The sequence below is a fragment of the Rattus norvegicus genome (genome assembly GCF_036323735.1).
Source record: "Rattus norvegicus strain BN/NHsdMcwi chromosome Y unlocalized genomic scaffold, GRCr8 chrY_unlocalized_19, whole genome shotgun sequence".
NCBI classification, from domain to species: domain Eukaryota; kingdom Metazoa; phylum Chordata; class Mammalia; order Rodentia; family Muridae; genus Rattus; species Rattus norvegicus.
Genome location: NW_026947377.1, coordinates 647,561 through 663,481, shown reverse-complemented (window position 1 = coordinate 663,481; position 15,921 = coordinate 647,561). Strand labels below are relative to the sequence as shown.

Genomic DNA, 15,921 nt, shown 5'->3' with positions numbered 1-15,921 from the left:
ATCAAAGCCATTTCCTTCTCCAGTAATGGCTGCCATCCCTCTGTCACAGGTTTTTACCCTGGTTATTTTTGGTGATTGATGTGATTTAGAAATTGTAACACCATCTGCATGGTAGAAAGCCAGAGATGTTTCAGGTTGACCCTGCTTCCACAGCCAATGATGTCACATGTGCACAATGAGCAACCATGTGACACCCAAACAGCAAGATGATGTCATCTTTGACTCCACATGTGACTGCAAAATTGCCTCTTCTCCTGCATGCACCTTGGCAACCATGTCATCCTGACTGCAAGATAGGAACTTTGAATCTACACCCAAAATTAAGATGGCCTCTTTAACTCTCTTAATCCTACCCGTCTGTGAGCATGGGAGGTCTTTCTGTCTTCTGCTACCTTCCTCAGTGTCTCTTTTCAGAGACTTGGAGTTCACACCAGATATGCTTCTGATGTGCTAGGTTAGAGTTAATTTATATTTCATAATATATATATATATATATATATATATATATATATATCCATTGTGATTGGCATGTCTTCCATAATTTCTTCTCAGCCTCTCTGTCATTTGCATGGCATGTTATTTTCATTTAATTTTTCATCCATCCACTTGGCTGAAGGTGTTTTTCATATGTAGGTCATTTCTGGTAAAACTTTTGGATCACATATGTTCACTATTATATGATGTGTGAATGGTGATACACTGAGTTCTCCTTTTGCGATATCATCCCCTTGACCTCCTTTGGTTGTCTTATTGCTCTAGCTGGGAATTTAAGGACTTTACTGAAAGGATGCTGCGAGGTGTGCAGTCTGTTCTCATTCTCCAATTTAGTAGAATTGCCTTTTGCTTCCCTACCCCTTATTTGGATATTAACTGTTGGCTTGCTATATTGCATTTTATGTAATATTTTTTGTATTTATTTTAGTATTTTATTACATTAGGTATGTGCCTGACATCCCTGGTCTCCCTGAGACCTTAAATATGGAACGACGATGGATTTTGTCAAAAGCATTTTCAGCATTTAAGAGATAGTCTTTCATTTTTTCCTTCTTTCTTTAATTCTGCTCCTTCACACCATTGAGTAATAGTGAATATTAATAAATCATATTAAATATGTTAATAATTAATATATTATTTTTGATATATTAATGTAATATATCAGTTACATTATTATATCAATATATATTAATTTAATATAGTAAAAATATATTAATATTAATTATATTTACCTTATTAATATAATAATTTAATGTATAAATACATGTTAATATTTTCATAGTATATTAATATTAGTTATATATTATGATGTTAGGATATAACAATTTAATGTTACTTTATTAAAATATATATGTATTTTATTAAAAAATATATATATTATGATATGCAACTACCAAAAAGTTAAATCCAAGGGGAGCTCCCACGTTAATTTGAAGTGCAGAGGGCACAATTTTTTTTTCAGTTAAGTTTGTTAATATGGTGGATCACTTTAATGGGTTTTCATAGATTGATCCACTCCTGCATCCTCAGGAGAAAGCTTACATGATTGCACTGAATGGCAGTTTGAAATGCTTTTCATTTTGTTTTTGAGCATTTTACCTAGTATTTTTTCCACCATTGTCTGTAAAGAAAATTCGTCTGAAATTCTTTCTTTGTTGAGTCATTTTGTGATTTCGATGTCAAGGCGACAGTGGTGTCGTGGAATCTGTTTGGTGATTTTCCTTCTGTTTCTGTGTTTTGGAGTAGGTTGAGAATTCTTTGAAAATCTGGTAGAAGCCTGCGCTCAATGAAACTGGCCCTGAGAATTTTTCAGTGGTTAAACTTTCAATTACTGTTTGTGTCTTTTTAGGGGTTGTACAGCTATTTACATAGTTTATCTTACCTTAGTTTACCTGTGGTCAGTGTTATCCATCTACACAAACATCCATTTAATTCAGAGATTCTAATTTTGTAGAAAGCAGGTTTTTGAAGTGAGACCTAAGGATTCTGTGACTTTCATCTTTGTCTATCGATGTGTCTCCCTGTTCATTTCTGATTTTGTTATTTGGATGCTGTCTTACCTCGTATTACATTATCTATTTAAGGGTTTGTCTGTCTGGTTGATTTTCCCAAGGAACTAGCTCTTGTTTTTGTTAATATTAGTATTCTTTTTGTTTCTGGTGGATCATTCTCACCCTGAGTCTGATCATTTCTTTCTATGCCCTCCTTTAATATGTGTTTGCTTCTTTTTATTCTAGAGATTTCATGTGTGCTGGGAAGCTGCTAGTATGGGGTCTCTCCAGTTTCTTTATAAAATTGCTCTGTGCTGCATGTGCACGTTCCTCTTACACTGCTTTCCTTATGTACCTTAAGTTTGGAGACAATATGCCATCATTATCATTGAATTCTAGGAACTTTTTTTTTTCAAGTCTTCTCTGAACTTGTGGTTCTTCAGTTGCAAGCTATTGAATATCCATGAGTTTATAGACTTTTTGTTATTGTTGAAGTCCAGTTTAAATCCATGGTGATCTGAGAAGATCCAATGGTTAGCACAGTCTTTCTGTGTCTGTTGTGACTTGTTTATTGAGGGTGAACATGATCAGTTCAGGATAATGTTCCATGAGGTACAGAAAAGATAGTGTGTACTTTTGTGTTCATGTGAAATATTCTGTAGATATGAGTGAGGTCAGATTAATTGAAACCCCTGGCAGTTATATATTCTATTTTTATTGTTTTATTTTTAGTTTCTGTCTCAATGACCTGCCCTTGGTGAGATGGGACATTGATGCCTCCCACTATTAATGTGTGAGGTTCGATGTGATATTTGAGCTTCAGCAATATTTCTCTCACCAATGTTGCTACTTTTGTCTTTGGGATATAGACATCCAGAATTGAGATGCCATTTTGGTGGGTTTTTCCTCTAATAAATATGAAGTGTCCTTCCCCTTCTCTTTTGATTACTTTTGTTTGGAAGTCTGATTGCTGGATGTCAGAGTGGCTACACCATCTTGTTTCTTGTTTTATTTCTTGGAAAATATGTTCCAACACCTTAGTCTAAGGTTATGTCTATCTCAATTGCTGGAGTGTGCTTCTTGAATGCAACAGAATGACAGATCCTGTTTTTACATCCATTATTTTAACCTCTGTCCTTTTGTTGTTGAATAGAGGCCACTAATGCTTAACGGTATTAATGACCAGTGATATTAACTTCATGCTATTTTGATGTTGTGGGTGCAGGGTTTTCTTGCTTGCATGTATTTTGGTTTTTTGTTTTTTTTTGGGTGGGATGTTTGAGTGTGTATGTTAGTATAAAATCTGTTCTGTAGGGTGAATGATTTTTTTTTTGTTTGCATGTTGTTTTTGTTTTTTTCGGGGGGGGGGGTTGTTAGAGCATGCAGGCGAGTACTTCCGTAGGTTATGCTGTGTAATTTTTAATTTCTAGTCGGAGGTTGGGATGGTTCAAATTCTGAAAATCCATCAGTATAATCCACTATAAGTGAAACTGAAGGAAAAATATTACATGATAATCTCATTAGATGCAGAAAAAGCAATTCCAGCCCCGCTTCATGATAAAAGAGTGTGAGTGATAAGGGAGACAAGTCCTATGGAGAAACATGGTAAAAGCAAGGGAGAGGAAACCTGTAATGACCATCAAGCTAAATATAAAGAAACTTAAAACAATTCATTAAAGTGAAGGACAAGGTAAGGCTGCCCACTCTCCCTATTCAGTATAGTATTTGAAATTCTATCCAGGGTAAAAGCATGGTTCAAATTTGGTTCTGACATGGAGTATTGCCAAGTGCTGTGAAGGAGGAATGGCACAACATTTTAAAAATCCTGGGGTATGGCCCACTCTTTAGAACAGCCTCATTGCTCTTTGGTGAGTCATAGCCCCAAGGACCAACTGTACTGAGAACTTCATGCAGCATTTCGCTCGGTTGTTCCCCTCATATCTCTCTAATTCTAAGAAGTACAAAAAAAATCCTCCTGGAGCTTACCACCACTCAGGGAGCAACATCATTGGCATTTGCAATAATAGTGGTCGAGGTCTTTTAGGAATTTCCTCTGTGGAAGACCAGTGCTTCCACCATCACCAAAGGAAATGTAGAATAATTAGTGACGACCAGCACCCTTAAAAAGCATTTGGAAAAATAAAATTGTTTGTTAAGCTGGCTAACATGTTTTAACTACTGCCTCTGATGTAAAAAAAAATTAGGTAACAATTTGAAGTTCGAAAAGACAGGGACTTTTTAAGGCCAGGGATCAAGAACAATGGTGGCACAGGCTAATGGTGTGACTGTAACACATGCTGGACTGTTGAGGACTGATTTCTGTCCCAGTTGTACCCTCAGCTCCCTGATAGGATTTAATAAGGATTGACAATCACAGGTGTGCATTCTGATCATTTAAAGTAGATATGACATTTTTATACACATATTTAGATTTGTGCTTTTTAAAAGATTCTTATTAGAGTACTTTTAAAGATAAATGATACAATATCAACCATTTCTCTGTAAATTCAAAATGCTGCCTACAGTGAATGGAAACCGAATGAGAAAACTACTTTGCTTACTCTTTGTTACTCTATAACAAATTGCTTACTTATGAGCCTTGTTGGCCTTGGGAGTAATTTGTTTATTTTACGTGTACTATGTAATATTTCTTCTCATACACTATCACTCTTTTCAGCATCAAGCATGAGAAGAAACTAGAACATTATCACATTTGCAGTTTTACTTGGCTTGAAAGATTTCACTAGGATATCAAAGTTATTTGCTGTGGTTTGCCCTGAAGTTATCTGTATTTTGATGCTAATTCCACTGCCCCAAGGACAGCTGCCTACTCATGTACTCAGAACTCAGGTGACTTCACCAAAACCACCTCCCCATTGAATTTGTAAAGTACAGGTGTGGGGCAGGTACATGATAGAAGGAGGCTTTGGGAGTAATTTGTTTTCTTTACTTGTACTATGTAAAGAACTTTTCTTTACCATGTAAAGAAGGAGGTCATTGGAGGAGAAGGAAGAATGGGTGATAGAGATGTTTGAAGAAAGAGGAGGAGACTGGAGGAAAAAGGGGAGATAGGAAGAGGAGAGGGTGAGAAGTCATGGCAGGTGAGGTTACGATTATGGTCTGTGTATTTACAGGTTATTATTAATGTTCCTAAGGGATGGATGGTAAAGGGCTTTGTATATTTAAGTGCGCAATTATATCTTAGCAATTGGGTCAAAATTTTTGTGATGTGTGTTTTCTATGTGAGGGATTGAGTATAGGAAAGTGTGTGGCGGCAAGGGACACTGGGCTGACAGGGAGTAGGGATGTGTTTTCACCAAGATATCTACCTATTATATTAGGACACTACGGTGCTAGTGATAGCATGGTAAAAGACAAGTTTTCTTTTTTTTTTACAACAACAGATGGCAAAACAAGGTGATGGGCAAGAATCCACTAGTAATCAAAAAGTTGAGAACCTTTTTATTTTCTAAGTAAGAGGACACCTGTGCCATATTAATTCTTGATAACTTAAGAGCAGAATATAAAACAAAAATGGGGAAGCAGCAAGGGCTGACAGGCTGTTGGTCCCCTGCTGTGTGATAAGTAATGGCAGTTCAGAGAGTTAAAAGATTAAAGCTGCTTTTTAATGAGAGTTGTTTAGTAAGTCTTTCAGGATACACATTTTCTTTTTAACATAGGCTCCACAGGGGAATTTTGTGTGGAAATCCTAGTTACACAAGATACTTCTTCTATTAAGGTATTTTTAACAAGTGATTAAGTTTTATTTAAGAAAGAAGAGAGTAGAGAGATTACCTGAATCAGGTGGGGATTTTCATCTACTGCTCAGAACTTAGGGAAAAATTAGGCACTACCAAGTAGAGAGTTTTGATGAAATCTGTAACAACAGGGAAAGTGAATGCAGACATATATTGTAGAAGTTATTAACGATAAAGAAAAATCTGTGGCTTCAGGTAGAGAGCTTAACAGACTGAGATATTTTGGGCAAAAGTCCTGGTTTGAAGTTTTCTTATTGATATTAGAATTGATAGAAGGTATTTGATTAGTTTTATGAATTATCCCACTATATGGCTCGTTGATGACGCCTAGCGATGATTTGTGGTTACTTTTGATATTTACGACAATAGCAAGTTCAAATTCTCTTAACATGGGCTCCATGGGAACTTTGGGTTTATTTCCTGATATCACCAAGTACTGAGTTATATCAGGCTCATTTTATATATAAATTCCTTTTTTAAAAATTGTTTAATCTTCAGGATGGGTGTGACTTTGAGTTTTATGCTTATATTATTACTCTGGGAGAGAGTGCAAGATACAAGCTTCTCTGGTTTCAGATTAAGAAACAGACGATTTTGGAAGAAAGATTTTGTCCTTGTGTTTTTAAAAATTGTGATTAGGATTCTGGAAACCTCACAGAGTCATACTGATCAGGTTTGATATCAGTAGACGGCTATCAAATATATATTCGGGAGAATCAAACAAAAGATATATCGATTCTTAACCTTTTTCCTGAGAGTTGTATTTTGTAGAGTGTACCTACTTGGAATCCTGGTTTCAGTGAATTTCAGCTGGGTCCAGTCAGGACATATCGGCTATCGCATTTGTTTCATTTTTCCTACCCCCTACACCTAAGGATATCTCAACGCCCATGTACAACTTGAAGAAGTTATGGTGGATCCGTTGTCTCAATTACCTGGAATTTGTGGGGTGGGGCTGGAAGTGGTTATTTTAAAGATGTTTTTATAAAGAATTGAAAATTGGTTGAAATTTAGCAGGGAGGAATAAGCTAGATTTAGTTACAGTCATAATCGTATTTGGTAACTAAGCTTAATCTTATCTTTGTTTGGGTATAGAAATAATTTGAAAAAATTTTAAAATTACAAGAGCCAGTTCTATTATTTTTGTCATTACACACTTCTGAGTTGATTAAACCTGTGAGTTAAGATTGAAATATTAAAGTCATGCATCTGACTTTGTAAGAGTACTATCAAGAAAAAATTAAGATATAAAGACAACAGTCCAGATTGTCTTAGATAGATAGATGCTTTTCAAAAATGTAAGAAATCCACAAAATTTGAGATTTAAAGTTATTACTTATCTTTTGTTGAGTCATATCTTCTCCTAACTGTTCCCCTTTGGCAAATTTAATGAAGAATTTGAACATCTCTACCTCCAAATGAGGCAATACTTTGTGGCTAGGCAGTCACTGGAAAAAAATGCCTGTTTCATATGCAGATTAATACTATCCAGAAAAGGACAAATTATGCAGAGGATTTGAGGGATAAACCCTGCCAATACAGGGTAATCAGCCCTTCCAAGTCCGCCTTTCAATAGGCTGTCAGTTGATCTTGTGTCAGAAGGCTGAAGACTTAAGCTCACATGTTGCTAACAGGGGATTGTGCTATTGGAGATTTGTCTCTACAACCTCTCAGTTCTAGAAGCCCTCTAAGACATCCTATGTGTATAGATATTTGGTCACTTTCAGATTTCTGACGGGGTAGGAGACTGATTATAGCCTCATTGCTTATCAGGCTGTATAACTCTGAATATACATATTTTACTGGATAGTTATCAGATAGTATACAAGCTAGCCAAGACATTATATAGATTTTAAGCCTTTCTGAAGCTGGAATGAAGAACTAAATGCTCTTTCTAACTGATATAGTGACAGACTGGGTTTTGAGTATATCAAATGCTTTATAAATTGTAGAATAGTAATAATCTTACTCAATTGATATATATATAAATGAAAAGTCTGTTTAACTGGACAAAAAGGGGGAAACGTTGTTTACACTAAAGTTATCTGTATTTTGATGCTAATCTACTGCTCCAAGGACAGCTGCCTTGTCCTGTACTCAGAACTCAGGTGAATTCTACAGAACAGCTTTCACATTAAATTTGTGAAGTAGAGGTGAGGGGCAGGTACAGGATAGAAGCAGGCCTATCATTGGAAGAGAAGGAAGTATGGGCAGGAATGAAGTTTGAAGGAAGTAGAAGAGACTAGAGGAAAAAGGAGAGACAGGAAGAGGAGAGGGTGAGAAGCCATGGCAGGTGAATTTAAGATACTGCTCTGTGTATTTACTGGTTGTTATTATTGTCCCTAAGGTATGGATCGTACCAGGCTTTGTATGCTTATGTGGGCTACTATATCTTATCAATTGGGTCAAAGATTATTGTGTTGTGTGTTCTTTCATGTGAGGTTTTGAGTGTAAAAACATGTGTGGCAATAAGAGACACTGGGCAGCTGAGGAGTGGTGATGTATTCAACCAAGATATCTAGCAGAGACTTGGGAAACTACAGTGCCAGAGATAGCGGGATATAAGACAACTTTTTTATTTTTATATTTTTGCAACAACACATTCACTTCTGTATTTGACATGCTCTTTTTGTGTCACTTAGGGAAGATCTATATCTGGTTCCTGACAGAATGTGCTTCTTAGGTTCATCAATCTTATCTAGTTATCTAGTTTTGGTGGCTGATTATATATATATATATATATATCGGTGGTTCCTACAACTATGAGATTACGTGCAATTTTAACATGGATTCTGGGCAGGTATGTCAAGAAGGTAGAATCCACAAACGGCAATGCCAAATAGACTCGCTCCTATTCTTATGACCCTAATGAAGTTGAGGTTTCATTGGACCTCTAGTTCTTCCCTCCCTGCCAATCCTCCTGTATCTTATCTTTGGCGTGAAGAAAGAATCATTTTAAAACATCCAAAACCCTGAAATCTCACCCTTGGAACACGACAAGGTTGATATTACAGAGATCATATCTAATGGGACTACATAGTCCACGCTGTCCTTTGATTTACTCAGGCAGTTATTTCTTTGCATAAAATAAAAATTTGGGAGTTTATCATTTTAAGTAGGTACACAATATTTACACTGTTAAATTCACTTCATAGCTTAGCCACATTTGTTGCCAAAATCATTGCCAAAAAACTGGAATTTGAAAACAGAATACTTGAGTACACATTCAGGAATATCTATAAAGACCCCTTTCAAGGAATGAACAATTAGAAAATGAAATACAATATTCACTCAATTAAACATCTGTAAAGAAAAAATGGCCTGTGGGAAACAGGGAAAAAATAGGAAATTGATCTGTTTGTCAGAGGAATGGAACTGGGAATAGAATTATTATCCAAAAGAATCTCCTACATCCCATGTTCCTAGATCTTTTCTACTCAATACAAGCCCCTAACTGAGTTTCTCCATGTAGAGCCTGTAACCACTGATGAAGCAAAGAGAAGTTTCCAGCTGTAGAGAGATGTAGTACATAAATGTTACCAATGTGTCACAGTAGACATTCCTGGAAAAGGCAAACTCGAATCTGGTCAATGTAAGGAAAGCTATTTAGGAGGTAGGCCATGGCAGTTCTCACTGACATCATCATTTGACCCTCCCTGAAAAATTTCTTGTACCCTGGAGAGCCCTAATTTTGTGATGTCACAAAAAACTGCATCACATATATTCCTGCAGTACCTCTAGGAATTACTAAGTGGCCTCTATTTCACTGCAAACAGCCATTTGGGAAAGAGAACAAAGAGGATGTATATAACAAAAATGAGTAGAAGAAAGTTGGCTTTCTGTTTTAGTTTGAAAAAAATGAAAAAAATATGTGGTACATGGGAAAGTGCAGTGAGTGCCGTGTAGGGTTTGTGAGGGTTCACTGAACACATGAGCCTTCCACATATGGGATTCAGGAAGTGGGAGCCTCTTAGTAGCAACTGGATTTCCTTGCTTGTTATGGTTCCTGAAAGTCAGAGGTTTTTTTTTTTATCATTAATTTCATTATTCCAAAAGTCAGGTGTTGGGATGGGTACAGCTTTTTTTTTTTTTTTTTTTTTGAGAGCACATGGCTTCTATTTTTTCTTCCAGAAGGAAAACGTCCTGAGGAGGAAGGGAAAGACAAGTATTGTATCCTCAGCTCAGTGTAAACTCCTTCGTGTACATGATTTCTACACTGTAGTTTGTGTCTGACACTGATATCTGGGAGGGAGAAATGCTTCTAGTTCAGACTTAATCATATCAGTCTTTCCACTAGTGTTATGCTGACTACCATTCCCTAACAGTGTCCCTCTAGATTTCTGAATCAATATGTGTGATTACCTTGCAGTTTTATTTACTTTTATCTCTTTCATAATTTTTTTTAATTTAAGCTAATTTTAATATTTTTTGGATATTTCTATATCTACATTTAAATGTTATTTCCTTTTCCAGTTTCCTCTCCATAAGAGACCTAAATGTTTCCATTCCTTGACATTTAAACCACCCTTACTCTCCCTTGACATATCCTTGAACTGGGAGTCAAACCTAGGGAGGACCAAGGTCCTCTCCTTCCTTTGGTGTCCACCAATGCCATCCTCTGCTACATATGCAGATGGAGCAATAGGTCTGTCCATGTACAGTCTTTGATTATCTGTATAGTACCAGAAAGTTCTTGTTCATTGTTCTGATGGGGTTGATAGCCTCTTCAGCTCTTGTAATCCTTTCTGAAAATTTATCAACAAGAGGTCCATTTACAATTCTCTGGTTTGCCACTAGCATTCACTTCGGTAACTGACATGCTCTAGTTGTGTCTCTCAGGAAGATCTATAACCTGTTACTGGCAGCATGCACTTCTTAGCTTTATTAATCTGAATCGTATCTAGTTTTGGTGTCTGATCTATTTATCTATCTATCTATCTATCTATCTATCTATCTATCTATCTATCTATCTATCTATGCATATATTTATCTATCTATCTCTGCCTCTGTCTCTAGCTCTATCTCTTCTCTATCTCTATATATCTATATCTATCTATATCTATTTTTATATATATGTACATATATTTGATGGCTTATACATCTATGAAATTAGTTGAAATTTTAACATGGATTCTGAGGTCCTAGGTCAAGAATGGAGAATCCACAAATGCCAATACCAAATATACTCCCTCCTGTTCTTATGCGCCTATCGAAGTTGAGCTTTTACTGGACCTCAAGGCATTCCTCTCCCTTCCCATCATCCTGTATCTTTTGTATGGCCTGAATAAAGAATCATGGTAAAGTATCTAAAAGCCTGAAGTCTCACCCTTGGAACAGAGGAAGGTAGATATTCCAAAAATGATACCTAATGGGACTACAGAACCGCATGCTATAGTCCATGCTGTCCTTTGATTTACTGATGTCAGGTAATTTTTGCATAAAATAAAAATTTGGGAGTTTATCACTTGAAGTAGGAACACAATATTTACACTATTACATTCACTCTTTAGCTTGAGCAGCTTTGTTGCGAAAATCATTGCAAAAAACTAGAATTGCAAAACAGAATTTTTGAGTACATATTCAGGAATATCTATAATGTGCCCTATCAAGGAATGAACAATTAGTAAATGAAATACAAAATCCACTCAATTAAATATCTGTAGGGAAACAATGGCCTTTGGGAAACAGATAGAACTTAGGAAATTGAACTGTTTGTCACAGGAATGGAACTGGGAATAAAATTATAATCCAGAAGATTGTCCTACATCCCATGTTCCTAGAACTTTTCTACACATGCGAAACCCGTAATAACTTTCTCCATTCAGAGCATGTAACCACTAATAAAGCAAAGAGAACTGTCTAGCTTTAGAGTGATGTTCTACATAAATGTGTCCACTGTGTCAAAGGAGACACACCTGGAAAGGTCACCTTAGAATCTGGTCAATATAAAGAAAGATCTTTAGCAGGTAGGCCATGGCAGTTCTCAGTGACATCATCATTAGGCTGGCCCTGAAAAATCTCTTGTATACTGGAGATCCCTAGCTTCTCCTGTGATGTCACAGTGTTTTCCAGACTGCAACTGCCTCTCAGACATTCATTCAGTACCTCTAGGGTTTATTAATTGGCCTTTATTTCAGTGTAAACAGCTATTTGTGAGGAAGATCAAAGAAGATGTAGATATCAGAGATGGGGAGAAGGAAGTTGGCCTAGGAAGTTTTAGTTTAAAAAACGAAGAAATATGTGGTACATGGGAAAGCACAAGGAGTGCTGTGTAGGGGTTGTGAGGGTTCACTGAACACATAGCTTTGATCTGAGCCTTCCCCATATGGGATTCAGGAGGTGGGAGCCTCTCGGTAGCATCTGGATTTCATTGCTTGTTATGGTTCCTGGAAGTCAGAGGTTGTTTATCATTAATTTCTTTATTCCAAAAGTCAGGTATTCGGAAGTTTACAGTTGTTTTTCTGAGAGCTAATGGCTTTCATTCTTTTTCCCCAGGAAAAATAGTCCTGAGGAAGGAGGGACAACAAGTATTGTATCGTCATGTCATCTCAAGGTAAACTCCTCCTTGATTTGGATTCCTATAGTGCACTTTGTTTCTGACACAGATATCTGGGACAGAGATGTGCATCTAGTTCAGACATCATCATCTCAGTCTTTCCACTAGTATTTCTCTGATTACCATTCCCTGACAGTTACCCTTTAGATTTCTGTATCAATATGTGTGATTCATTGACAGTTTTCTTTTCTTTTAACTCTATCATTTCTTTAGGAATTTTTATTGCGTTTCTAATTGGATACTTCTATATTTACATTTCAAATGTAATTTCCTTTCTCAGTTTCCTGTCCATAAGAGCCCTAACCTGTCCCCCTCCCCTTTTTCAATAACCCCCCTTACTGCCTCTTGACAGTCCATTGAACTGGGAATCAAATCTAGGGAGGACCAAGGGCCTCTTTTTTCATTGGTGTCACGAAGGCCATCTTCTGCTACATTTGCAGTTGGAGACATTGGTCTGCCCATGAGCAGTCTTTGAATATTGATTTAGTACCAGAATGGTTTCGTGTATTGGCATTGTCCTTGTGGGGATTAAAGCCCCATTCAGATCTTGTAATCCTTTCTCAACATTTACCAACAAGAAGTCCATTTTCAGTTCATGGGTTTGCCACTATCATTTACCTCTGTATTTCACATACTCTAGCAGTGTCTCTCAGGAAATGTCTATATATGATTCCTGGCCGATTGCAGTTCTTAGGTTCATCAATTTTATATCATTTTGGTGCCAGATGTGTGTGTTTGTGTGTATTTATATATACACACTTTTGGTGGCTCCTACAGCTAGGTGGTTCAGTGGAATATTAACATAGAATCTGCCAAACTAGGTCAAGAATGTAGAATTCAGAAATGACAATGTCAAATAGACTCCCTCCTGTATTATGAACATATTGAGTTTGAGGTTTGACTGATAAACATGTCATTCTTCTCCCTGCCTATCCTCCTGTATCTAAGGTTGCTACTTAAGGACGAATAATGATAAAATATCCAAAACCCTTAATTCTGGCCATGGGAACACAGGAAGATAGGTAGTGCAGGTTTGATATCAAATGGGACTAGAGAACCGAATTCTGTAGTCCATGTTGCCCTTTGCTTTTCTGATGCCTGGTAATTTTTACATAAAAGAAGCTTTTAGGAGTTTATTAATTGAAGTGAGTACACAGTACTCACACTGTTATTCTCACTCTATAGCTGGGCACACTTTGTTGCCAAAATCACTTTGTTGCAGATAATGGAATAGGAAAAAAGAATTTTTCAGTAAACATTCAGGAATATTTATGAAGTCCCCTGTCAAGGAAAGTACAATAAGAAAGTGATATACAATATTCATTTAATTAAAGGTCTGTAGGGAAAATACTGGCCTTTGTGATACATAGATAACCAAGAAAATTGAACTCTATATCTCAGGAATGAATCTGAGAATAAAAATATTATCTAGAAGAATCTTCTACACTAGATGTTCTAAAATCTTTTCTACCCATGCCAAGCCACTGACTACCTTTCTCCATCCCAAGTTTGTAACTGCTAATAAAGCAAGGAGAAGTCTCTAGCTTTAGAGAGATGGAGTACATAAAGGTTTCTACTGTGTCACATGAGACATACGTGGAATGGGCACCCTTGAATCTGGTCAATGTAAGGAAAGATGTTTAACAGGTAAGCCATGGCACATCACAATGACATAATCAGTAGGCCCTCCCTGAAACATCTATTGAAACCTGGAGAGGACTAGCTTCTTCTGTGATGTCACAAGTGTTGTTGTGACTGCAACTCCCTTCAGATATCCCTTCAGTACATCTAGTGTTTACTAATTTAACTCTAATCGAGAGTAAACAGTCATTTTGGAGTGAGAAGGAGGAGGATGATGAGATCAGAGATGGGAAGAAGGAAGGTGGTCTTCTGTCTTGTTATAAAAAAAGGATGAAATACATGGTACTTCGGAAAGCTCAGTGAGTCCTTGTAGGAGTTGAGTAGGATCACTGAAGAGATAGACTTGTTCTGAGCCTTCTGCATATGGGAATCTAGAGCTGCGAGCCTCTCACAAACATCTGGACTTCGCAGTTCTTATGGCTCCTGGAAGTCAGAGATTTTATATCATTCATTTCTTTATTCCAAATGCCAAGAATTTTGAAGGTAACAGATGTTTTACTGAGAGCTCATTGCATTTATTCTTTTTGTCAATTATAAAAAGGTCCTAAGTAAGAAATAAAAGGCAAGTATTGTGTCCTCTGCTCAGAGTAAACTTCTCCATGCTTTGGATACCAATAGTGCAGTTTCTCTCTTACACTAATACCTTGGAGAGAGAAGCGCTTCTAGTTGAGACTTCATGATCTCAGACTTTCCACTAGTATTTCCACTGACTAACACTTTAGATTTCTGAGTCAATTGGTGAGATATACTTGCCGGATTCCTTTCTTTCATTTCTTCCATTTTTTCTTTATTTTTTTAGAAAAACTCTCAAAACTCATCCTGGCTGACAATGTAGATTAGACGCATCAGATGAAATGAATTGAAAAACTCTCCTGGGAATGAAAGTGGTAAGGAAATCACATTGATGTATCCTAAATACAGTGCTAAGAGCAATATTCAGACTAGTCTGTGGATATGCTGCTGTCATCAGAGACCACAGACAATTAGTGGAGAATGATTAAGCATTAAACTGGGAATGGAAGATGATGGTTGATATTGTTCTAGTAGATCTCACTACATTAAAAAGTGTTTCTTCCAGATAACTGAATGATTATTGTAAAGCAAATCCCGGAATGAACTTATGAGACCCACCATCAGCCTGTCAAATAATGTGCGAAAGAAGAAATCTGTGTCTCTCCAGGGACAAATTGTTGCTTTCAAACCAACAGTAAAGTGTCCATTCTATGAATGATACATTGATATATACACATTATAGAAGGATGGATACAGAGTTTCTTAAGGTCCATGAATGAGGTATTCAGCAGTTGACCTGGATCAGAAATGAAGGTAATTTTTGCCAACTCTTCAGACTTGAGCTCATTCACTAGGATCCCCATGATTGAAGAAAAGAACAAACTTCAGACAACTTGTCTCAGATTTTTATATAGTTAAGATTTCCTGGTCTTGGTCCTAGGAAGGAAGGATATCTTGCTTTCCAATTCTTGTTTATCCTATAATCCTCTCTGCTGCATTCATGCAAATAGATTACTGTGCATTTCTTTAATAGGTTACAATTGCTATTTTAATTATGTTGCCAAGAACTATAGAAAAAAAGAAGGACTGTATCAAAGCATCATATGAAAATCCGACTAAGGTAATGTGGCCATTGGAAATTTGTAACTGACCTGAAACTCTTACTAGAGACAAAATGCCATAAAAGGTCTTCTCTCGATATCTGGTGTAGTAGTTGGTGTTCCCCAACAGACAGTAAAGGATGAATCTCTCTGTACAGAGAAATCGGAGTAGTCACAATGATCACAGACTATGGAACACATAATTTAACAATGACTGACTATTTTTAAAGTCCTAGAATCCATTAGTTTATTAGTCCAAAAGGCAAGATGTCTTATCTGGTCATTGACATATGGATAAATATTCAGTATGCAGGTTCTAATGTCTATGAGGATTTGGTATCACTGTGAGTGCAAAAATGAAAAAGTAA

At 36.7% G+C, this 15,921-nt stretch overlaps 1 long non-coding RNA gene across 3 annotated transcripts in view; it reads left to right on the top strand.

Moving 5' to 3' along the window:
• LOC134484611 (uncharacterized) overlaps positions 1-15,164 on the top strand; it is a 37,615-nt gene extending 22,451 nt beyond the window's left edge. For 2 of the 3 annotated variants that reach the window (XR_010062118.1, XR_010062117.1), the window contains exons 2-4: positions 12,239-12,296; positions 14,740-14,827; positions 15,019-15,164. This is a non-coding gene — a long non-coding RNA (uncharacterized LOC134484611). Of the gene's footprint in view, positions 1-12,238; positions 12,297-14,148; positions 14,240-14,739; positions 14,828-15,018 lie in introns of those variants that run through there. The other variant, XR_010062119.1, reaches the window with a different exon arrangement.
• The last annotated feature ends 757 nt before the right edge of the window (positions 15,165-15,921 follow it).